The sequence below is a fragment of the Pristis pectinata genome, chromosome 26, assembly GCF_009764475.1.
Source record: "Pristis pectinata isolate sPriPec2 chromosome 26, sPriPec2.1.pri, whole genome shotgun sequence".
NCBI lineage: Eukaryota > Metazoa > Chordata > Chondrichthyes > Rhinopristiformes > Pristidae > Pristis > Pristis pectinata.
The window spans coordinates 32242036-32267110 of NC_067430.1; the positions used below are offsets into that span (position 1 = coordinate 32242036).

General features: G+C 42.9%; 1 protein-coding gene across 9 annotated transcripts in view; it reads right to left on the reverse strand.

Moving 5' to 3' along the window:
* The window catches only part of mib2 (MIB E3 ubiquitin protein ligase 2), a 215715-nt gene that overhangs the window by 164103 nt on the left and 26537 nt on the right, over positions 1–25075 (reverse strand). For 4 of the 9 annotated variants that reach the window (XR_007958246.1, XR_007958247.1, XM_052039217.1 and 1 more), the window contains exon 3: positions 1283–1403. The exons of 1 other annotated variant lie outside the window; for it this stretch is intronic. The gene's annotated coding sequence lies outside the window, so the exon portion shown is untranslated. Of the gene's footprint in view, positions 1–1282; positions 1404–9924; positions 9943–12993; positions 13377–25075 lie in introns of those variants that run through there. 4 more of the 9 variants (XM_052039214.1, XM_052039215.1, XM_052039216.1 and 1 more) reach the window with 4 other exon arrangements.

Genomic DNA, 25075 nt, shown 5'->3' on the forward strand with positions numbered 1-25075 from the left:
AACGCAACTCCGCATCCCCTCTTACCTTTACCTCTATCATGCCAGTAGCATCTGTACCCTGGAACATTGAGCTTCCAGTCCTGTCTCTCCCTCAACCATGTTTCTGTTATGGCTATAATATCCCAGTCCCATGTTCCTATCCATGCCCAGAGTTCCTCCACTGGTTCCCATCTCCTTCCCTTTATTCCATGGTCTACTGTCCTCTCCTATCAGATTCCTTCAAGGGAACAAGGGATATCACTGTTCCCTCCCTGATATCACTACCTTCCACATCTTTTTCCACAGTAGATACAAACAAGGTGGATAATCCCCAAGGCCTGACCAGGTGTGTCCTAGGATGTCATGGAAGCAAGACAGGAGTTTGCCGGGGCCTTGGCAGAGATTTCTGTATCTTCGTTAGCCACAGGTGAGGTACCAGAAGACTGGAGAATGGTTAATGCTGTCCCTTTATTTAAGAAAGACAGCAGGGATAAGCAAGGAAACTACGGGCAGGTGACCTTATATCAGTGGTGGGAAAATTACTGGTAGAGATTCTGAGAGACAGGATTTATTTGCATTTGGAAAGGCAAGGACTGATTAGGGATTGTCAGCATGGCTTTGTATGTGGGAAATAGTGTCTCACAAATTTGATTTTTATTTTAAAGAGGTGACCAAGACAATTGACGTGGTAGGCCGGTCTTGAAGGTTAGACCACATGGGATCCAGGGTGAGCAGGGTTCCTCCTGATACAGGTAGGCAGAGTAGTGAAGGTGGCGTAAGGCACACTTGTAGGTATAAGAGTAGTTGGTATCTGGAATGAGCTGCCAGAGAAGGTAGTGGAGGCAGGAACAGTAACAACATTTAAGAGGCATCTGGCAAGGTACTTGAATGAGCAGGGCCTGTAGGGATATGGGATCAGTGTAGATAGGCATGGTGGTCGGCATAGAAATGGTGGATCGAAGGGGCTGTTTCTATGCTGTACAACTCTGACTCCATGACTACTTAGTTACCTGTACAGAGTTTTCATTTTTAGTGTAGTAGGAAAGTTTTGATTTAAGAATTTTTTCCCCCATCTGTTAAGTGCCTTAGCATGTCTCAGTGAGACCTCAAGAAAGGGCACAATTATTTTGGAATGCGCAGACTATTGACGTTTAGGCATCTTGTGGAATGCACTATTCCACTCCCAAGTGAATGACTATTTTATTATAAATTTTCAGCTCAAGGATTGTCACAGGATGATAAACAACACTCTGAAGCTTAAAATAGACAGGGCACATATTCAAGTATGATTCAAAGACAGCACCTCTGACGACACAGCCTCCGTCAGCTTCGTGCCCGGAACCAGCTTAACGAGCTCGACAGACGCAGCCCACGACATTCTGACCCAGGCAAAGGTGCAACCAAACTAGACCCAACTGATGCCACTATTTCAAAAAAAATGAGCTTACTTTAAAATCTTAACAGAAGTTAGACATTATACAGACATCAAAACAGAAGATAAAAAAATGAAGAACTGTGTCCAGTGCTGGTCAATTTTCTCACACCCTTACCCTCATGACTTAAGGTGGCCTTTGAACTGCTTGTTCACAAATTACTGAAAGGACCAGAATTACCAATTTCTGATTTGGGTGCATTTGGCAATCTGCTCACAAATTGTGCCAGAATAGTTGAGTTTACGGGACTGAATTTTTTCCCACAAGTTTCTGCTCCATTTCAGCACTGCCAAATATATTTAAAAAAATCACTCACGCACTAGTACAATTAGAACTGAACACAAGAGGTAAAAATGATTTACCACAAGAGTAGAAACTTAAACTTCCATGTTGACCTAGACTCCAACAGCTGAAAAAACTTTTCAAAGTATTTACCATACACCCAAGGAACATGGGATCTTTCTGACATTTAAAATGTATTAGAATTTGTATACCTAACAAAACCCAGTCTAATCTTAAAGCAAAAGATAAGATTTAAATAGTATATTCAGGAATATCGCAAAGCACGTTCTAATCATTGAGTCTTCTCATAATGCAGCCAATTTGGGCACAGCAACATGATAATGACCAGGTAACCTGTTCTGGCAGAAACTCACAATGGGAATGAATTCAATCCGTGAGCATGGTTGGTTCTATGGGAGGAGCTAGTGTCCAACACACTGGTTTAAAAAAAAGGGAATGTTTGCAGAAACTCAACATGCACTGAATGTAATTTGTACATGAAACAAGTCGACCTTTGGTACTGATTTGGTCAGTTTTGTGCAATTTGAAAATAACAGCACAACACAGTGCAAATTCTACCCCAATATGACAGACAGAGAACACACCTGATTCACGGTGTCAAAAGAAAACATTTTACGCCTCAGTTCACTGTCACTGACAATACTGGAAGTCAAATCCTTGCAAAAGTGAAGTCTCCTTTCCCTGTGCTGAAACTGAACTGCATGTACATCTGAACCCAAGATGTGTATCATGATTTTGTGGAACGCAAGCCAAAGGTGGTTAATAATTTTGCTCTTGGTTTCATATCCAAATATGATGGGAACTTAATCCAGATGTACTGGTTGGTAAGGGGCTTACAAAGGCAAATATTTTAAAATATTAAGACCTAATATATTACTGCTTCAAATTGTTGAAACTGAACTGCAGCTAATTGTTACAGAGCTGGTTTATGAATTTGCAAATACAAACCGATTCTGATATTTGAATCTCTGCTCTTCCATCATAATTAAGAAAATCTCTGAAAGCAGAGATCTTTCAGAACTCACCTACAATCCAACCTTGGCAACAAGCAGCTGCCATGTGATGACTACAAAGTCTGCCAAACCAGGTTAGCTTCATAAATTTAAATAGCCTCCTTATAATAATAATAAATGAATGAAAGAACCCACCATCTTGTCAGCTATTTTTGATCATTAAACAGTCGGAGGGAAGCCAGTGATATATCTTCATAATGTGTCAGTGCACAGAACCCTTCAGTGATTCTCTTCCTCCCACCCTGCCTTCTTCACATGACATAAAACATAACTTTGCCTCAGATTTAGAAAACCTGCTGCTTTTCATCCTTCTGTTTCTCTTGCTCTAAGGCTGTACCCCTTTGAGTACAGGTACAGATACCTCAGGAGTACAAGTACATGGTTCCCAGAAAGTGTGACACAGGTAGACAGGGTGGTGAAGAGGCTTCCGGCAGACTGGCCTTCATCAGTCAGGGCAATGAGTATAGAATTTGGGATGTTATGTTGAAGTTGTACAAGAGGCACATTTCGAATATTGCGTTAAGTTTTGGTCACGCTGCTATAGGAAAGATGTCATTAAGCTGGAAAGAGTGCAGAAGAGGTTTACGATGACGTTGCTGGGACTCAAGGGACTGAGTTATGGAGAGAGGTTCAGCAGGTTGGGACTTTATTCATTGGAGTGTGGGAAAATGAGTGGTGATATTATAGAGGTATATAAAATCATGAGGGGCATAGACAGGGTCAATGCACACAGTCTTTGCAGGCACAGTAGTGTAGCAGTTAGTGTAACGCTATTACAGCACCAGTGACCCGGGTTCAATTCCGGCCACTGTCTGTAAGGAGTTTGTACGTTCTCCCCGTGTCTGCGTGGGTTTCCTCTGGGTGCTCCAGTTTCCTCCCATGTTGCAAAGACATATGGGTTAGGAAGTTGTGGGCATTCTATGTTGGTGCTGGAAGCGTGGCGACACTTGCGGGCTGCCCCCAGAACACACTACGCAAAAGGTGCATTTCACTGTGTGTTTTGATGTACATGTGACTAATAAAGATATCTTATCTTATTCCCAGGGTTGGGGAAATCAAGAACTGTAGGACTTAGGTTTAGGATGAGAGGGGAGAGATTTAATAGGAACCTGAGGGGCAACTTTTTCACCCAGAGAGTAGTCAGTACATTAATTAGTCAGTACAGGAATTAGCTGCCAGAGGAAGTGGTTGGTTAACAACATTTCTTAGAGTCATAGAGTAATACAGCATGGAAACTGGTCCATGCCAACCAAGATGCTCATCCAAGCTGGTCCCATTTACCAATGCTCAGCTCATAACTTTCTAATCCATGTGCCCGTCCAAGTGTCTTTTAAAAGTTGTTAATGTACCTGCCTCAACTACTTCCTCTGACAGCTCATTCCACATACATACCACCCATCACAGAAACATGGCTAGGGGAGAGATTCTACAATCTAACCTTCCAGACTAACCTACCATGGGGGACCCTGTCAAAGGCCTAGCTCGTGTCCATGTCTACTGTCCTGCCAATCCTCTTGGTCACCTCTTCAAACAAAAAACCCTCAAATTTGTGAGACACAATCTCCCACACTCAAAGCCGTGCTAACTACCCGTAATCAAACCATCTTTCCAGATGTACGTTTATCTTATCCCTCAATTTTCTCCAGTAACTTACCTACCAGAGATGTAGACTTATTGGTCTATAGTTGCCAGGGTTTTCTTTGCCGCTCTTCTTAAGCAAAGGCACAGACATTTGCTACCACCCAGTCTACTGGTACCTCACGTCACTAACGATGACGCAAATATCTCAGCGAGGGCTCCTGCAATTTCTTCTCCACCTCCCAGTGTCCTTGCATGTACCTGGTCAGGCCCTGGACCTATCTTTATACCTTTTAAGGCATCCAGCACCACCTCTACTGTAATGCAGACCAACCCCAAGACTTCCCCAATAACTACCTCAAGTTCCGAAGTCTTCATCTCCTTCTCCATGATAGAAACAGAGGAGAAATATTCATTAAAGACCCCGCCCATTTCCTGCAGCTCCACACAAAGATCCCACTTTGGTGTTTGAGGGGCCCTATTCTCTCTCTGGTTACTCTTTTCCCTTTAATATTCTTACAAAATCTCCTTAGATTCTCCTTGATCTTTTCTGCAAAAGCTCTCTCATGCCCCATTTTTGTCCTCCTGATTTCTTTGAGTACACTCTTGCATCCCCTGTACTCCCCAGAAATTTGCTTGATCCCAGCTGCCTGTACTTAAACCCATGCCTCCTTTTTTATTGGCCAAGGCCTCAATATCTCTCATCATCCAGGGTTCCCTATTCCTGCCAGTTTTGCCATTCACTCTAAAAGGAACATGTAGACGTTGAGCCCTCAGCATCTAAAAGCCTTCCACTTGCCTGTGGTCCCTTTGCCTGCAAACAACCTACTCCAATCAACCTTTGCAAGCTCCTGTCTTTTAAAAGGAATTGGGGGGGGGGGGGCAGCGTGGGAAGAAGAGGAGAGGGAGGGGTGGCGATACTGGTCAGGGACAACATTACAGCTGCAGAAAGGGTGGATAATGTAGAAGGATCCTCTCTAGAGTCAGTATGGATGGAAGTTAGGAACAAGAAAAGAGCAGTTATTCTTCTGGGAGTATTCTATAGGCCCTCCCAGTAGCAGCAGGGATACCGAGGAGCAGATTGGGAGGCAGATTTTGGAAAGATGCAAAAAAATAACAGGGTTATTATAGTGGAAGACTTCAAATTCCCAAATATTGATTGGTACCTGCTTAGTGCCAAAGATTTAGATGGGGCGGAGTTTGTTAAGTGTGTCCAAGACGGATTCCTGTCACAGTATGTTGACAGGCCGACTAGAGGGAATGCCACATTAGATCTAGTCTTAGGTAATGAACCGGGTCAGGTGACAGATCTCTCGGTGGGTGAGCATTTGGGGGACAGTGACCACTGCTCCATAACCTTTGGCATTGTCATGGACAGGGATAGGAGCAGAGGACGGGAAGATATTTAATTGGGGAAAGGTGAATTATGAGGCTATAAGGCGAGAACTTGAGAGTGTAAATTGGGATGACATTTTTGAAGGGAAATGTACTGTGGAGATGTGGTCATTATTCAGGGATCTCTTGCAGGATGTTAGGGATAAATTTGTCCCGGTGAGGCAGAGAAGGAATGGCAGGGTGAAGGAACCATGGGTGACGAGAGAGGTGGAACAACTAGTTAGGAAGAAGGTGGCAGCATACAAAAGGTGTAAGTAGCAAGGATCAGGTAGGGCTCATGAGGAATATAGAGTAGCAAGGAAGGAACTTAAGAAGGGGCTGAAGAGAGCAAGAAGGGGACATGAAAAGGCTTTAGCGAGTAGGGTTAAGGAGAATCCCAAGGCTTTTTTCTCATACGTGAAGAGCAGAAGGATGGCTAGAGTAAGGGTAGGTCCGATTAAAGGCAAAGGTGGGAAGATGTGCCTGGAAGTTGTGGAAGTGGGTGAGGTTCTCAATGAATACTTCTCTTCAGTATTCACCAAGGATAGGGGTCTTGATGATGCTGAGGACAATGTTGGTAAGGGTAATGTTCTAGAGTATGTAGATATCGAGAGAGATGATGAGTTGGAGCTGTTAGACAATATCAGGACAGATAGGTCCTCGGGGCCTGACGGAATATTCCCCAGGCTGTTTCGTGAGGCGAGGGAGGAGATTGCTGAACCGTTGGCTTGGATCTTTGAGTCCTCGTTGTCCACGTGAATGGTACCAGAGGACTGGAGGGTGGCAAGTGTTGTCCCCTTATTCAAAAAAGGTAGTAGGGATAGTCCAGGGAATTATAGACAGGTGAGCCTTATGTCTGTGGTGGGTAAGCTGCTAGAAAGGATTCTAAGAGGTAGGATCTATGAGCATTTAGAGGATCATGGACTGATTAGGGACAGCCAGCATGGCCTTGTGAAAGGAAGATCTTGCCTCACGAGCCTGATAAGGTTCTTTGAGGAGGTGACCAGGAAGATTGATGAGGGTAGTGCAGTAGATGTGGTCTACATGGATTTTAGTAAGGCGTTTGACAAGGTTCCACATAGTAGGCTTCTTCAGAAGGTCAGAGGCCAAGGGATCCAGGGAGGCTTGGCCGTGTGGATTCAGAATTGGCTTGCCTGTAGAAAGCAGAGGGTTGTGGTGGAGGGAGTGCATTCGGATTGGAGGGCTGTGACTAGTGGTGTCCCACAGGGATCGGTTCTGGGACCTCTACTTTTCATGATATTTATTAATGACTTAGATGAGGGGGTGGAAGGGTGGGTTAGCAAGTTTGCAGATGACACAAAGATTGGTGGTGTTGTGGATAGTGTGGAGGGCTGTTGAAGCTTACAGAGGGATATTGATAGGATGCAGAGCTGGGCTGACAAGTGGCAGATGTAGTTCAATCCGGAGAAGTGTGAGGTGGTACACTTTGGAAGGACAAACTCCAAGGTGGAGTACAAGGTAAATGGCAGGATTCTGGGCAGTGTGGAGGAGCAGAGGGATCTGGGGTTTCATATCCACAGATCCCTGAAAGTTGCCTCGCAGGTGGATAGGGTAGTTATGAAAGCTTATGGGATATTAGCTTTCATAAGTCGGGGGATCAAGCTTAAGAGCTGCGAAGTAATGATGCAGCTTTACAAAACTCTGGTTAGACCACACTTAGAGTACTGTGTCCAGTTCTGGTCGCCTCATTATAGGAAAGATGTGGAAGCGTTGGAGAGGGTGCAGAGGAGATTTACCAGGATGCTGCCTGGATTAGAGTATGGAATTATGAGGAGAGACTAAAGGATCTAGGGCTTTACTCATTGGAGAGGAGGAGGATGAGGGGAGACATGATAGAGGTATGCAAAATATTAAGAGGAATAGATAGAGTGGACAGCCAGCGCCTCTTTCCCAGGGCACCAATGCTCAATACAAGAGGGCACGGCTTTAAGGTAATGGGTGGGAAGTTCAAGGGAGATGTCAGAGGGAGGTTTTTCACCCAGAGAGTGGTTGGTGCATGGAATGCGCTGCCTGGGGTGTTGGTGGAGGCTGATACATTGGTCAAGTTCAAGAGATTATTAGATAAGCATATGGAGGAATTTAAAATAGAGGGTTATGTGGGAAGAAGGGGTTAGACAGTCTTAGGTGTGGTTTGAAGGTTGGCACAACATGGTGGGCCGAAGGGCCTGTATTGTGCTGTATTGTTCTATGGTATACCGTCAAAATCTGCCTTGCCCCAGTTTGGAACTTGAACCTGTGGACCAGTTCTGTCCCTTTCCATAACTATCTAAAAACTAATAGAACTATGGTCACTGGTCCCAAAGTGCTTCCCCACTGTCCCTTCAGTCACTTGCCCCACCCTATTACCCAAGAGTAGGTCAAGCTTCGCCCACTTCCTAGTAGGGCCCTTCATATATTGCCCAAAGAAACTATGCTGGACACACTTAACAAATTCCATCCCACGTAAGCCCATGACACTATGGTAGTCCCAGTCTATGTTAGGAAAGTTAAAATTCCCTACTATGATAACCCTATTATTCTGGCAACCCTACACAATCTCCCTGCACATTTGTTCTTCTAATTCCTGTTGACGATTTGGGGGCCTATAGTATAATCCCAACAATGTGATCATCCCCGTCTTATTTCTCAGCTCTACCAATAAAACCTCAATGATTTCATCTCTGACCACTGCTGTGACCTTCCCTTTACTCAAAAATGCAACTCTCCCTCCTCACTTTCCTCCATCTCTATCCCACTTAAAGCACCCGTACCCTGAAACATCTAGCTGCCAGTCCTGTCCCTCACTTAGCCATGTTTCTGTAATGGCTATAATATCTCAGTCCCACATAACTATCTATGCTCTGAGTTCATCTGCTTTACCTGTCAGACCTCTCGCATTGAAATAAGTGCAGCTTAATCCAGTAGACTTTTCTTGCTCCTTGCCATGCTCCTTCCTGTCTTGTCTATTCAACTTGCTGTCACTAACCTCTATATCACTTTCCAGCCTCTCATTTGCCTCCCTGCTGCTTAGGATCCCACCCCACTGCCAATCTAGTTTAAACCCACCCAAGTGGCACTAGCAAATCTGCCAGGTATATTGGTTCCCCTCCAGTTTAGGTGTCGCTTGTACAAGTCACTTCTGCCCCAGAAGAGATCCCAATGGTCCAAATATCTGAATCCCTGTCCCCTACACCAATTTTTCTGTCACACATTCATTTGCCATATCCTCCTATTCTTACCCTCACTAGCACGTGGCAATGGAAGTAATCCAGAGATTACTATCATCTCTGAGACATCCTGGATCCTGGCAGCAGGGAGGCAACACACCATTCTGGAGTCTCTTTTACTGCCACAGAACCTCCTGTCTGTCCCCTAAATACAGAGTCTCATAGAACACAGAACAGTACAGCACAGAACAGGCCCTTCAGCCCACAATGTTATGCCGACATAGCTCATCCCTCCTACCTACAGAATGCCCATATCCCTCTATTTTCCTCTCATTCATGTGCCCATCCAAGCCTCTCTTAAAAGCCCCCAATGAATTTACCTCCACCACCCTATCAGGCAACGCATTCCAAGCATCCACCACTCTCTCAGTAAAAAACTTACCCCTCACGTCTGTTCTGAACCTACCCCCTCTCACCTTAAGTGCATGCCCTCTGGTATTGGATTGCTCAATAATGGGAAAAAGATATTGCTTGTCCACCCTATCGATGCCCCTCATAATTTTATACACTTCCAACAGATCACCCCTCAGCCTCCGCTGCTCCAGAGAAGAGCCCAAGTTTGTCCAGCCTCTCCTGATAGCATATGCCCTCTAATCCAGGCAGCATCCTGATAAACCTCCTCTGCATCCTCTAAAGCCTTGACATTCTTCCTATAGTGAGGTGACCAGAATTGCACGCAATACTCCAAATGCGGCCTAACCAGAGTTCTATAGTGATGCATCATAATTTCTTGACTCCTATACTCAATATCTCGAATAATAAATGCAAGCATTCCATAAGCCTTCTTAGCCACCCTGTCTACCTTCTATCACTATAGTCCTGTCTGACTTCACCCTTCCCTACTGAGCCTCAGAGCCAGTCCTGGCTACTGCTGCCTTCTCCTAAATGGTCACCCCCACCCCCCAACAGTATCCAAAATGGTATACTTGTTTGAGGGGAATGGCCACAGGGGAACCCTGCACTCTGCCTACTCCTTTTTCCTTTCCTGGTGGTCACCCAACTACTTTCTGCCTGTACCTTGGGTGTGACCACCTCACTAAAACTCCGATGATACTCTCAGCATCTCAGATGATCCTGAGTGCGTCCAACTCCAAATCCTTTACGTGGTCAGTCAGGAGCTGCAGCTAGACAAACTTCCCGCAGGTGTAGTGCTCATAGACGCTGGAAGTCTCCTTGATCTTCCTCATCCTGCAGGAGGAGCATGCTACTGTCAACATGACTGCTCCAAGACTAAAATGGACAATTTAAAGAATCTTACCTGTGCCTCTGCTCAGCCTCCTCTCGCTGAGGCCTCATGAACCAAAGCCTCTTTACTTACCACTGAAACACTGGCCCACTCTCACAATGGCTGCTCTGCTAGAGCCTGCCTTCCTCTTATTGGGTGATGTGTCTCACAATTAGCCAATCAAAAATGCTGCTCCGCCTCCTGGCTCTCAGACCCTTGCATTTAAAAGACACTTGGACAGGTACATGGATAGGGCAGATTTAGAGGGATATGAACCAAACATAGAGAAATGGGACTGGCTTAGATGGGAACCTTAGCTGGCATGGACCAGTTGGGCCGAAGGGCCTGTTTCTGTGCTGTATGACTATGATCTCACACTTGTCCAAATTAAACTCCATCTGCCATTTAGAGTCATAGAGCCATACAGCACGGAAACAGGCCCTTCAGCTCAACTAGTCCCTGCCAACCAAGTTACCCAATTGAGCTAGTCCTATTTGCCTGTGTTTGGCCCATATCTCACTAAACCTTTCCTATCCATGTTACTGGCAGATCGCTCCATATACTCACCACCCTCTGTATGAAAAATTGCCCCTCAGGTCCTTTTTAAGTCTTTCCCTGTCCATTTTAAACCTATGCCCTCTAGTTTTGGACTTTCCTGCTCTGGGGAAAAGACTGTGGCTATTCACCTTATCTATGCTCTTTATGATTTTATAAACCTCTATAAGGTCACCTCTCAACCTCCTTCGCTCCAGGGAAAAGAGTCCCAGCCTGTCCAGTCTCTCCTTATAACTCAAGCCCTCCAGTCCCAGTAACCTCCTCACAAATCTTTTTTGTACCTTTCCAGTTTCATGACATCCTTCCTATAGTTGGGTGACTAGAACACACACACACACACACACACACACACACACACACACACAATATATACTTATCACAAATAACAGAGGTCCCAGCACTCATCCCTACAGAACACCACTGGTCACAGACCTCCAGTCACACCCTGTTTTCTATCGCCAAGCCGATTTTGAGTTCAATCTACCAAGTTTCCATTGATCCCATGTGCCTTACTCTTTTGGATCAATTTGATGCAGCATTCTCTGATGCAATAACCTGAATACCCACATGGCTGGATTGTATTAGCAGGAGTGGATGGGGGTAGGGAAGTGGGTAGGAGTGAGCATGCCTCCTCTCCTGGGCCACAAGCAATAGTGTGCAGTCCCTTACCTTCTCCCTGACGCATTCTTTGCTGCCCTTTTGCTCCTACATGATGGGAGGTCTGGGAAATCCAGCTGTTCACAGTGGCACCAGGAGACACCAACCAGTGGGCACCAATCCATAGTAATCTCTTCTCCCAGCACTTGGCCCATACCCTTCTCTGCCTAAGTGATTCAAGTGCTCGTTGAGACACTTATTAACTGCTGTCAGTGACTCTGCTTCCAACACTCGCTCTGGCAGTGCATTCCAGGTACTCGCCACTCTCTGGATAATAAAGGTGCCCATCAGATCTCCTCTAAATCTCTTCCCCCTTACCCTAAACCTATGTCCTCTAGTTTTATTCACTTCAGATAAGAGGAAAAGTTTCCTGCGGTCTACTCTATCTATACCCCTCATAATTTTTATATACTTCAATCATGTCCCCTCCTAACCTCCTCCACTCCAATTATTGTTTGCTTTTATTTGTGCTCATGTCAATTATCAGAAGGTCCTTTTATTCAGCAGATTGTAGACTCTTATCCTTGGAATCCATATCACTGATCCAGTGCTGGCCATACAGAGCTAGTTATTAGGAAGGATTATATCCACATTGTTGAGATGTTCACTGTTTTTCTCCTCTTATTTTAGCAACCCAATTAAATATAGCTTTAATTACACAGACTTGAAATATTCCAAGTCCCAGCTCAAGCTGTTATTCCCTGCTGTGCATCTTTTCTTAAGTTGAAGGATCCAGACTAGACCATACCCAGGCAGGTTTCTGAAGTATTATGAACCTTCCCACCAAGACAGCTGGAGTTCACAGCTCACAACTGATCTGCTCCCTTCACAGACACTAAGATACATTTTCTTGAACAAGTGCAGTTAGAAATTAACATCTTTTTTAAAATCACAGTTTCATCAATATTTTACACGATGTACATATTCTAGCTACTAAAGCATTAGCACCACCCGTTGTACAAGCTACATTTTCCCGAAGATTCTCCGAATAAAAGAAACCCCCACTACTGATGAAGGTATAGATCCTACTGGCACTCATCGAAGACTACAGGAAAGATTAGGCCAGTGATCCTTAGGTAACCTAATCACAGATACAGGGCTGTTCGAACTTCCGTCAGTTGCAGAGAGCTGCAGGGTTAAACCAGCTGGACATGTAGCTTGAAGGAGAAAGATTTATTTTGTAAACAAGGGTTTGGTTTCCTTTGGTTTGACCTAAGCAATGGAATAATGTGCTTGTGCTGTCATGTTTTCCATTGATACTTCTTGTACATCTGTTCACACTAACCCAATTAAAAAGTTAGCCTGGTGCCAATTAATGTAATGTTTGTTATTAATTAGAAACAGTGGAATCAAAGGCAAACGGACACCCAAAGCTTGTATTTGTTCCGGTATGCTTCAACACTTAACTGTGCAAACAAATGTATAAATGCACTGCCTTACGTTTCCAGAATTATTCATATATCAAATCAAAACTTGAAATGATTCAGCCTATAAACTATTACAGCTGTAACACACACAAAACACTGAGCAACTGCAGCATTGCACAATTTCACAGGTCAAACTGTCACAAGATCAATCAGACCAATTTAATTTTAATAATGCAAGATAACAGATCACAAAACAAAATAAAACAGAACATGCTCCATTACCTCCTGTAGGGGTCCTGGCCAAGTTGAAGAAATGCACCAAACTATTAATAGCAATAATTCCAGGGAGATAAATGGTCTCAGCAAGCAAACATAAACACTGCTTTCAATGTGCTTTATACAGTAAGGAAGTAGTCTGCACAGGGTAGGATCTGGAGAAAGGGAGGGGAAATATCAACTGCTGTCTGCCAAATCAATGCATTTCTCAGGGTGACAGTTCTGTCTGGATTCAGAGGGAAATAACAGAATGTAATCTCAGCAATAAGACGAAGCAGAAGGTGCACTGCTGATCCAATTACTTAATCACTAGTTTATGAACGATGCACAAAGGGCAGCTTCCAAATGCAGCATGAAGCTGGAGTGGCGAGGGGAAGAGACAAAGCTCCAAGCTTCACAAGCTCCAGTAACACACAAGCTTCTCATCCTCAAAACCCTGGAGACTTCAAAATAAAGCAAGCTACCTCCCCCTGCTGTGCAGGGAATTCAGAACAAACCTCACGAATGTAAATCAACCTCATGAAGTAAGAGGCGTGCACAGAGCAGCATACTGAAGCCTAATCTGTACTGTTCTATACAGGAGGAGATGGGGAATTCTGCCCCACTACTTATTCTTACACTGTGAACAGCTCAGTTTAACAGAGCAGCTTTAACAGTGATTTCACAGAAGATCAGTTTGCTCAAAGAAATCTTGGTCCATTGAGCAGTTTCTTCTGTCACCTCTCTGCAGCTCTAGTAAACATCCAGGCAGAACAGATGAAAGGTCATCAAGCCAAAGTGCTGACCCTATTTCTCACACCACAGACACCACCCAACCTGCTGAATATTGCTACATTTTCTGCTTTTATTTCAGATGCAGGTACAATAATGATATTTAAAAGACATTTCGATAAGTACATGGACAGGAAAGGTTTAGAGAGATATGAGGCAAATGCGGACAACTGGGATGAGCTTAAACATATGCCCCCATCCCATTGTTGCCTGATGTCACAAATTGCTCCCTTTAAGGAGCTAGCGAGAGCTGGGGCTGACAGCAGCACCACCGTCAGCTCGTGGGCGGAGTATATTTTTATTTAGAGACAGAAGAGACTGTAGATGTCAGAATCTGGAGCAACAAACAATCTGCTAGAGGAACTTAGCAGGTTGAGCACCTTGGTCGGCATGAACCAATTGGGCTGAGGGACTGTTTCCGTGCTGTACAACTCTATGACTATTTCTAGTACATGCAGTTCATTGGTAGATTTTCCTCTGAAGGGCAGCGTTCTGATAATGCCACCTAGAATGGCCAGTGCCAACCTGTGGTATGGAACCCCTCTGGCAAAGATTACAGTGGGGCAGAGCACTTCAATAATAAGAGAGAATTTAGTTACAAATTTACATAGAAGTGGAAATAAATAATGCTGGTACTCGACCCAACATGTTGACAATCCCTTCTCCACCCCCCCACCCCACCCCACAGATACTGTTCGACCTGCTGAGTTCCTCCGGCAGATTGTTTGTTGCTCCAGGTTCTAATGTCTACAGTCTCTTCTGTCTCTAAGTAAAAAAATATACTCAGCCCAGGAGCTGACGGTGGTGCTGCCGTCAGCCCCAGCTCCTTAAAGGGAGCAGTTTGTGACATCAGGCAATGATGGGATGGGGCATTGAAAAGTCTGGGAATCACTGGCCTTGACTACAAATCAAGTTCAGCCTTTTACCCCGCAATCAGAGTGTTTGACCAGCTGATCCCAGGCAGCTTTAAATATGGGAAACAGAACGAGCTCAAGAGTTTGTTCTATCATTTAATAAAACCAGAGCTGATTGATGAAATAACGTGAGACTATCTTTGCCCCCATATTCCTCAAAAGTTTTTCAAACCCAGACTTTCACCACCCTGTGTATGTGAATGCACTTCCTAACATTACTCCCAAGAGCCCTGGCTCTGATTTTTAGACTGCACCTGAGACACTAACCAGCAGAAATCATTCCTCCACATCCACTCTATAAATTCTCCCTAATAGATTGAAAAGGTCTATGAAACCACCCTCATCCTTCTAAATTCCAGAGGATACAGCTACAATTTGTATCATCAGTCCCCCTTTGTATTCCAGAATACATTCTGTTAAACCTAGGCTGCTCTCCCTCCAAAGTCAATACTCCCACCCTAAAGTATGGTGCCCAAGTGTGGTCTAACAAGAGCTTTAAATCACTACAGGATTACACCCACCTCCTGGTCCTCTGGGCACATCAACGAGTTCATTAACCTTTTTGATTCTTTTTTCCATACCTACGCATATTTTAATAATAAGCACATGCAAGTCTCAAGCCTCTTTGAATCACCATTTCTTTTAATGTTTTACCACAAGAAATTATATCTCGGGGAATATGCAAACTGCAAACAAGTTAAAGAAGTTGAAAGTAGAGGGTTGTAGTGGAGGGAGTGCATTCGGATTGGAGGGCTGTGACTAATGGTGTCCCACAGGGATCGGTTCTAGGACCTCTACTTTTCATGATATTTACTAATGACTTAGATGAGGGGGTGGAAGGGTGGGTTAGCAAATTTGCAGATGACACAAAGGTCAGTGGTGTTGTGGATAGTGTGGAGGGCTGTCGAAACTTACAGAGGGATATTGATAGGATGCAGAGCTGGGTTGACAAGTGGCAGATGGAGTTCAATCCAGAGAAGTGTGAGGTAGTACACTTTGGAAGGACAAACTCCAAGGCGGAGTACAAGGTTAATGGCAGGATTCTGGGCAGTGTGGAGGAGCAGAGGGATCTGGGGGTTCATATCCACAGATCACTGAAAGTTGCCTCACAGGTGGATAGGGTAGTTAAGAAAGCTTATGGGATGTTAGCTTTCATAAATCGTGGGATTGAGTTTAAGAACCGCGAAGTAATGATGCAGCTTTACAAAACTCTGGTTAGACCACACTTAGAGTACTGTATCCAGTTCTGGTCACCTCATTATAGGAAGGATGTGGAAGCGTTGGAAAGGGTGCAGAGGAGATTTACCAGGATGCTGCCTGAATTAGAGAGTATGGTTTGTGAGGAGAGACTAAAGGAGCTGGGGCTTTACTCATTGGAGAGAAGGAAGATGAGGGGAAACATGATAGAGGTATACAAAATATTAAGAGGAATAGATACAGTGGACAACCAGCACCTCTTTCCCAGGGCACCAATGCTCAATACAAGAGGGCACGGCTTTAAGGTAATGGGTGGGAAGTTCAAGGGAGATGTCAGAGGGAGGTTTTTCACCCAGAGAGTGGTTGGTGCATGGAATGCGCTGCCTGGGGTGGTGGTGGAGGAGGCTGATACGTTGGTCAGTTCAAGAGATTGTTAGATAAGCATATGGAGGAATTTAAAATAGGGGGATATGTGGGAGGAAGGGGTTAGATAGTCTTAGGAGTGGTTTAAAGGTCAGCACAACATGGTGGGCCAAAGGGCCTGTATTGTGCCGTATTGTTCTATGGTAAGTTATTTGCCCCTTTTCATTTCAGACACAGAAAAACTCCTGAAAATAGTGGAGGACAATCAGTCTGACCCGAATAAGAAGCTGAGGAAAAATTAGCATCAATACAAGTATAATCTGGTATAAATTAATGGGATTGAAACCTGATAAATTCCTAAAGTCTGATGACCTGCATCCAGGATTTGAAACAACGGAGATGGTGGATGGACAAGCTATTGTTCTCAATTCCATAGGTTCTGGAATGATTCCCAAAGGAAGGCAGCAAATATAATCCCACTGTTTAAGAAAGGATGCAGAGAGGGAACTATAGACCAGTTAACTGACATTGGTAGTGGGAAAAATGTTCATTAAAATAGTAGTAAAAGGTCAATTTGCAAATGATAATAGGATTGGGCAGAGTCAATATGCATTTCTAAAAGGGAAATCATCTTTGACAAAACTGTTTTTTAAGCTTATAATTAACAGAACAGATCAGGGAGAACCAGTAGATGCCATGTATATAGACTTTCAAAAGGCCAAAAAAAAATTGTTTAAACAAAATTAGAGCACATGGGTTTCAAGGAAATATCACAGCACGGAGTAAAGATCGGTTACATGTGAGTTTAACATCAGTGGTAGGAAGTTACTGGATAAAGTGCTGTGGGACAGGATTAATTTACACAAGGAAATGCAGGGATTAAATAAAGATAGCATAATTTTGTTAGAGAGAGATTCTGTCTGACGAATTTGATTGAATTTTTCCAAAGAGGTGACAAAGTGTATGATGAGGGCAATATGGTTGACGTAGTCTCTATGGACTTCAGGAAGGCCTTGGACAAGGTCCCACACATGGGAAACTGGGCCAAAAGGTTAGAGTTCATGAGATCCAGGGTAAATTAGCAAATTAGATCTAAAATTGGAGGCAGAGAGCATTAGTGGAGGGCTGTTTGTTTTGTGATTGGAAGCCTGGTGAACTGCAGGAATTGGTGCTGGGACCCTTAGTGTTTATCACATACATTCATGGTATGAAAATTGGTGCTGCTGGTGATAGTGAAAGACATAATCTTAGGTTACAGAATATTATTGATCAGTTGGCAAGATGGGCAGAGCAATGGCAGGTGGAATTTAATCCTGATAAGGGAGTGGCAATGCACTTTGGGAGGACTGGTAAGAGTAGAACATATACAATGAATGGTAGGGCCCGAGGCAGGTTTGAGGAACTAAGGCACCTCAGTATAAAGTCCAAGGATTCTGAAGGTGGAAGCACAGGTAGATAAGGGAATAAAGAAGGCATATGAGATACTTGCCTCCATTAGCCAGGGAAGAGAATATAAGGGCAAGGAGGTGGTGGCACAAATTTAGACTGTGTAAGATTCTGGTTGTCACGTTATAGGAAGGGAGATTCACTCAAGAAGAGAGCAGAGGCTCTGTCCGTGAGCATATTCAAATAGAGATCCAAAGACTTCTGACGATTAAGGAAATCAAGGAATATGGAGTTAATTCAGGAAAGTACAACTGAGGCACTGGTTCAGTTATGAATTTACTGAAGAGCAGAGCAGGCGTGAGGGACCAATGGCCTCCTCCTGCTTCAATTTCTTACATTCTTATGTCCGTAAATCACTTTGTTCCAATATTTCTTAGGTCCAAAGTGGACGACCTCAATCTGCCTGCACCGTATCTCCCATTTGTTCATTCTTAACTGAATGCAGAATTTAACTGTATTTTTACAACTGCATTTAAAGTGACTAGTCACAATTAATGACCTCGCTTAAACACCTTCTTCCAAACGTGGATACAGGTTGAAAGTTAAAATTTAGTATCAAGTCAACCTCCACTTATTTTCAAATGAGAAAGGGAGGTTTATAAAATTCTGAGGGGCATAGATAGGATACTAGACAGAATCTTTTTCCCCAGGGTAGGGGAGTCTGGAACTAGAGGTTTAATGCGAGAGAGAAGAAATTTAAAGAACAGGTAATAGGAACTATATACACAACTATTAATGAAAGCCACAGTGTGCATTAAAAATTAGGAAAGAATTTAGAAAATAGTTGCAACATTCAAAACACTAATTTCCAAAGACAATGATGGTTGAAGTTTGAAAAAAGATTTCTGAAAGTCCCTCCCTCCTCCCTGCCCCCCCCCCCCCCCACCATCCCAGAGTGAACTGAGTTTCAGTCATTTTTTTGAACATTTCATGATAACTGCTAGTTCATCTCTCAAACCCCAGTGACAAGAATTGGATAAAACACATGCACACAAATACAACGGGCAGGCCATTATTTGGGATAAAATGCTCTGCACCAAGGCTTGTCAGCCCAAAGGAAATTTTCACTTCAACTGCAGGCAGGCAGAACAATGGAGGGAAAGCCCTCTCCCAGGAGTGGAAAAGCTACTCTTAGAAGCACACACTAAATGCCCTGATTGGAGTAAACACCAAATCCCATTCTGTACGTTGTAGCATTCTGCATGGAACTGTTCAGGCTTCCCTTTATCATGGCTGCAGTTCCTCATTTCTGATGATCACAAAGTGCCCAGGAAACACTTAACTTCTCCAAGATATTCTCTGAGTGCAGTATGAGGGGGTGGGGTTGGGTTGAGAATGGAAGGGCAAACAGAGCAGACTTTTATTTTTAAGAAGATGTGCTATTAGCAGGTTTTAGACCTATGACAGGGTCCTGCAGGAATTGTTTCAAAATTCTCTAAATTACAACATAGAAAGATCACAGAGAAGCTTTAAGAAATATTAAAGCATTATATCAACAAAGCATATCTAAATGGCACAAATTAAATAATTTTCCTAAAGAACTAAAAGCTTAAGTGAAAATAAACAATTTGATGATTAAACTTCTGCTTTTCCTGTAAATTTTCTCCAGCAGTAACAAATCCTTGAAATTCTACAGATCTCAACTGTCACCAGCTCCTCATGAAAACAGTTAATGTTTCTGTGTGACCCTCAATAGGGAGGGGATGGAACATGTTCCTGGATTCACAGCAGGGAGTTTGTGACCCAAGGAAGTGTGGGTCAGAGTCTGTGTCTGAACACTACAGCCAAAGTTCTTTAAATCAATGTTTTCATTGAACACTGCACATTATTGGGCTCCAGACAAGCTATCATACCACATGCCAGATTTCATCTTCACAAGCCAAGATATAGGCATACTGGCAACTCAGAGTAATGATTTGGTCCAACTTTGCGTCTTTGGTCAAGACGGTTAAAGGATTGGAGCAAAAAAAGCTGCAGATGCTGAGAATCTGAAACAAAAATAGAAAATGCTGAAACACTCAGCAAGTCAGGCAGCATCACTGGGGAGAATCACGGCCAATGTTTTGGATCACAAACTTTTTGGCAGAAAACAAATCATATTAAGTTGCAGAGAGGGGAAAGAGTTGGAGAGAACAGAGGAAATGTCTGTGATAGGGCACAGATCAGAAGATTTAAGTTAGAGATGGAAAAGAACAAAGGAACAAATTGAAACAGAAAGATACAACCACATTCAAAAAGGAATGAGGCAAAAAAAAAAGAAACAGAACGATACCTCATACAAGATGGCCAATCATCACAGGACATCAGGGCAGTGCCCTGGGCCCAACCACCTTCAGCTGCTTCACCAGTAACCTTCCTTTCATCATGAGGTTAGACAGGGGAAACATTCACAGATGATTGTTCTATTCCACTTACAACTCCTCTGTAAATGAAGCAGTCATTGCTTGTATGCAGCAAGACCTGGGCTATATTCAGGCAATGGATGAAAAGTCACAAGCAACATTCATGCCACAAAAGTGCCAGGAAATGACCTGCAACAAGAGACAGTCTAACCACCTATCCTTGGCTCGTCAGTATTGTGGACTGCAAACAGGATAGTGATAGATTGCAGCAGAATATAAACAGGATGGTAGAATGTGCAGATGAAGTGGAGAAATGCAAAGTGATGCATTTTTGTAGGAAAAATAAGGTGAGGCAATTTAGAATAAACGATACTGCTCTAAAAGGATGGAGGTGTAGAGGGATATGTGGGTTTGTACATACAAGTCATTCAAAATGATAGGCAGTTTGAGAAAGCAGTTAATAAGGAAGGCAATCCCTTTTTGTTTTTACAGAGATAATATAAAAAGACAGGGAAGTCATACTGAAGGTTTATAAAATATTGTGGTTACCTTAAAAAGGCAACACAAGTAGATATGGTGTAAAGAAGGTACATGGCATACTTGCCTTTATTGATTTGGGGCATTGAGTATAAAAGTTGGGAAGTCATGTTGGGCTGTATAAAACTTTGATATGGCCACATTTGGACTATTGTGTGCAGCTTTGTGCATTTGCATCCAAATCATTTATATAAATAATGAATAACAAGGATCCCAACACTGACCCCGGTGGCACACCACTAGTCCAAGAAACAACCTTCAACCACCACCCTTTGCTTCCTACATCTGAGTAAATTTTGAATCCATCTAACTAGCTCTCCCTGGATTCCATGGAACCTAACCTTCCAAACCAGCCTACCATGCGGGACCTTGTTGAAGGCCTTGCTAAAGTCCAAATAGACAACATCCACTGCATACCCTCATCTACCTTTTTGGTTTCCACCTCAAAAAGCTCTAAAAGGTTTGTCAAGCATGACTTTCCACACCCAAAACCATGCTGACTCCTCCTAATCAGACTGTCTATCCAAATGCTGGTAGATCCTGTCCCTCAGAATTCTCTCCAGTAACTTCCCCACTACTGATGTCAGGCTGACTGGCCTGTAGCTTCCTGGCTTGTCCTTGCTACCTTTCTTAAACAACAGAAGGACATTAGCCACCTTTCAGTCTTTGGGAACTTCACCAGTGGCTACCAATGAAGCAAATATCTCCACAAGGCCCTCTGCAATTTCTTCTCTAGCCTCCCACAAAGTCCGAGGATGCACTTGGTCATGCCCTGCTGTAGTACTGAAAAGCTCTGCTCCAGAACCATCTGCACCTCTAGTCAAGTTGTTGCAACACAAGCATGATGCAGAAAATTGCCCAAGTCTTTCCCTTGCATAAAACATAGGACAAATGCAATCTGGCTGATTAATGCCAAACAAATAGTTTGCTCTCAAACAACTCACCACAGCCTTTGTCCCAACATGAACCAGAGAGCAAAATTCCATCAGTGAGGTCTAGAGCACAGAAGCAGGCCCTTTGGCCCAACTCAACCATATCCACCAAGTTTTTTCCAGCTTCTTCTACTAGAGGAAGCTGTAGAGGTAGATACAATTATGATGCCTACAAGATATTTAGACAGGTACATGGGTAGGAAAGGTTTAAGGCGACTAAGGCTGTGGTGAGTTCTGCGTGGGGCAACCCTGACAAAACCCAAACTGGGCATCGGTAATTAGGTTAATGGTGACCGAGTGCTGCTTGATAGCAAAGTCACTTGCATCTTCCATCTCTTGTTTGAAAGTAAACGGTTTGGCATTAATCAGCCAGATTGCACTTATCCTGTTTTTTTTATGCGCAGGAAAGGCTTGAGCAATTTTTCTCATCACACTTGCATTGCAACAACATAGGTAGGGGTGCAAAACACTATGATGCTGGAGGAACTCAGCAGCGGGAGCAGTGATAGAGAGGATGCCCACTTTGAAGAAGTTTTCTTCCTCTTTTCGACAGGAGCTTCGTGAGTCCCTCTCTCACTGCTCTGCTTTTCCCTCCTATATATTGGGCTTCCCCTTTTCCTATCTTCAGTCCTGAAGACGGGTCCTGACCAGAAACGTTGACCGCGTGCTTTCCTCCATGGAAGTTGCCTGGCCTGCTGAGTTCTTCCAGCATCATAGTGTTTTTCATCTAGATTCCAACATCTGCAGTCCATTGTTTCTCTGGCTAGAGGTGCAGATAGTTCTGAAGCACAGGTTTTCAGTACTACAGCAGGGATGGTATTTGGTCCCATAGCCTATATCCAATGCTAGTGTTCGATATCACATGGTGTGAGTTGTAAAAGTTAACTTCACTTTATACAAGAGACACAAACAAATTCCTCTTGGATCAGAATTATAAACTCTTGCAGCACAAAGGGAAATGCAGGTTTGTAGAGCTCAAATGTCTAACTGGTCACATAAAAGTGGATGGGCAACTGCAGAATAACTACACACTGATGATTATTGCATTAAGAAAGTCAGGTATTTATACAACCACCCAGATCTGAAGTGGCATTTAGCAAGAGATTGAAGAGCAGGAGACACACTATAAAAAGGGTCAGCAAGATAGTGTGCTGAAGGAAGAAAGGCCAGAGATGGATGTCTCAACGGAACATGCATCGGAGGTAAATCTTCGCACTGCTGACCTTTCCCTATAATCTTTTAGCTTGAGATTAAATGCCATCAGTAAGAATTAATTAACCCCAACTACAGTTAATGAAGAATGACTACCCACAGATTAATCTCCAAGAATAATTTACAATTACCTCATCTTTAGCTGGCAAAATGCACCTTTGGGAAGGAACATATTTCAAAGTCTAGCACAACAAATGGTAAACAATCACCTTGAGCTACAGGAATGATAAAACAGTTACCTACACAGTCACATTTGTGTACTGCAGTCTGGAGACTTGGCTAATAAGACAAGGATACAATGACTTTGACTCCCACTTGACCAACGCAGTGATAAATGTTTTAAAAAAAAAGGCAGGAAGGTGAGAAAAGATCAATTTTTACCACTGATTCTAAATGTAAAATTTAGAAGTGCAAAACACACAAACATTTCAAATACTTGGTGTCTCCTTCCCTTTGGAAACAGAATACATCTCCTGTGCTGGGGGCTGAATTCAATCATCTGAATGTGGAGGCTGACATTAATGCATTACACCTTCATGCACCATTTTCTCGGATTTATTCAGCAGTGAAGTGCAAATTTACAATAATGTGGCAGTGTTTTACATTTAGCACCAGAGCACTTTTAATCTGGTTGTTAAGAAAGAAGTGACATTCAGCCCAAGACAAAGGCAAAAAGTCCTGGTAATAAACCAAAGACTAATTAATTTGATTGCGATGGATGTGGCAGAAGGAAAGCAGTTTTACATTCAAGAACAGGTGGAAATGTAAGCTATAAAGATTTTAAAAAGCTGGAGATCAATACTACAATTGCCAATATAACGATGTCCAACATGAGCTCCAAAAATCTTGTCTCCAGCTTCTCACTAAACTACCTACAGCAAATGGTGAAAGAAGAATTTGCCATTAGAACAATAAATGTTGCAAAATATATTGGTTTTCTAAACTGCAACACAAATTTATATCAGTCCTACCTGAATAAAAAGTTAGTTCATCATGCATAGGTAAGATCGCATACAAATATTAACAAGGAACTTGAGAAATGTGAACAAAATTTTCATGGCAATATCTTAGTAATAAAATGTTTTGTTAAAAATGTCTTAGAAATAGTAACATTTCCACAAGATATTTTCTCAGACAGTTCAGCTGTTGCCAATTTCACTGAAAGGAACCCACAGAGCAATAGTTTCTCAGTGTGGCTCCTCCTCATTCAATGATTGCCTTAAGGTAATTACCAATGCTGTGTTGTAATTGGCCCTCCAGAACCATATTCAAATACTTATTCTATGTACATAGCTTTATAATGTTATGGGAAATTAACTGAGGGCCAACCAACAAGGCCCAATTTTCACAGTTGCATATTTAAAAAGATCACAAAATATTAATCATTAGCAAGGACAGTGACCAACTTCTCTTGCGGAGCCCACATGAAAACTTTAGCCAAATGTGGAATATGTTCTACACCTCTTAATAGCTTGTTGGCTTCAACCTGATAGAAAGCCATGCTACCCACAATTAAGTTTTACAGTGAAAAAGGCAACTAAACATTTCCAATGCCTTGCACAAAATATCAAGTTTCTGAAAGATGGAGGAAAGTCAGGATGGCATTTGGGGTAAATAACAAAAACAACAATTCTTCTGTTGGAACTCCAACTTTCAAAACATTTGAAGTACAATTATAACATTTCACTTCTGAAACACATTTTATAAATAAGATTTTATCAAGGAGCTTCTGACAGCTGGAGATTATGACAACATCAGAGGGGAAATTGAAGCTCACTGTGACATCTCGGTTAGGTCTGCAAACTGAAATGTTTCGTGTTAGAAAGTGGGCTTTAAGGTGACAATACTTAGTCTGCCATTTAAATTAGAAAAATTAACCAGTCACTTGGACAAGTGCAGATAATGAAAGGAAAGCCTCCAGGACTTTACTAAAGGTGATTGGCCATTTTGGTGAAATTACAGTGTGTTGTTGGGGACAATAGTGTTTAGTGTGGTATCCATGACTTGCAAATTACATTTGATACACTGCCATGTAATAGGCTCATCAGCAAACTGAAGCCCACTGAAAAAAAGGGGCAGTAGTAGCATTGATACAAATCTGATGGTGATGCATGAATATTTTTCGGATGAGGAAGAACTACTATTCCAAGCATTTGCTTATGCAGACGGTTTCTTCATGCTGAAACACTTTACAGTCTAGAAGAGATTACTCATAAATTGGATTATTATTTAACCAATGGAATGGGGTGTTAGCCTTGCATGGCACCGAAAAGATCTCCAGATTATTAAATCACAGGTATGAGATTATACCAATACCAGAAGTCCATTGCAATTATGAATTCTTCCAAAACTACATGGGCAGGGATAAAAGCTA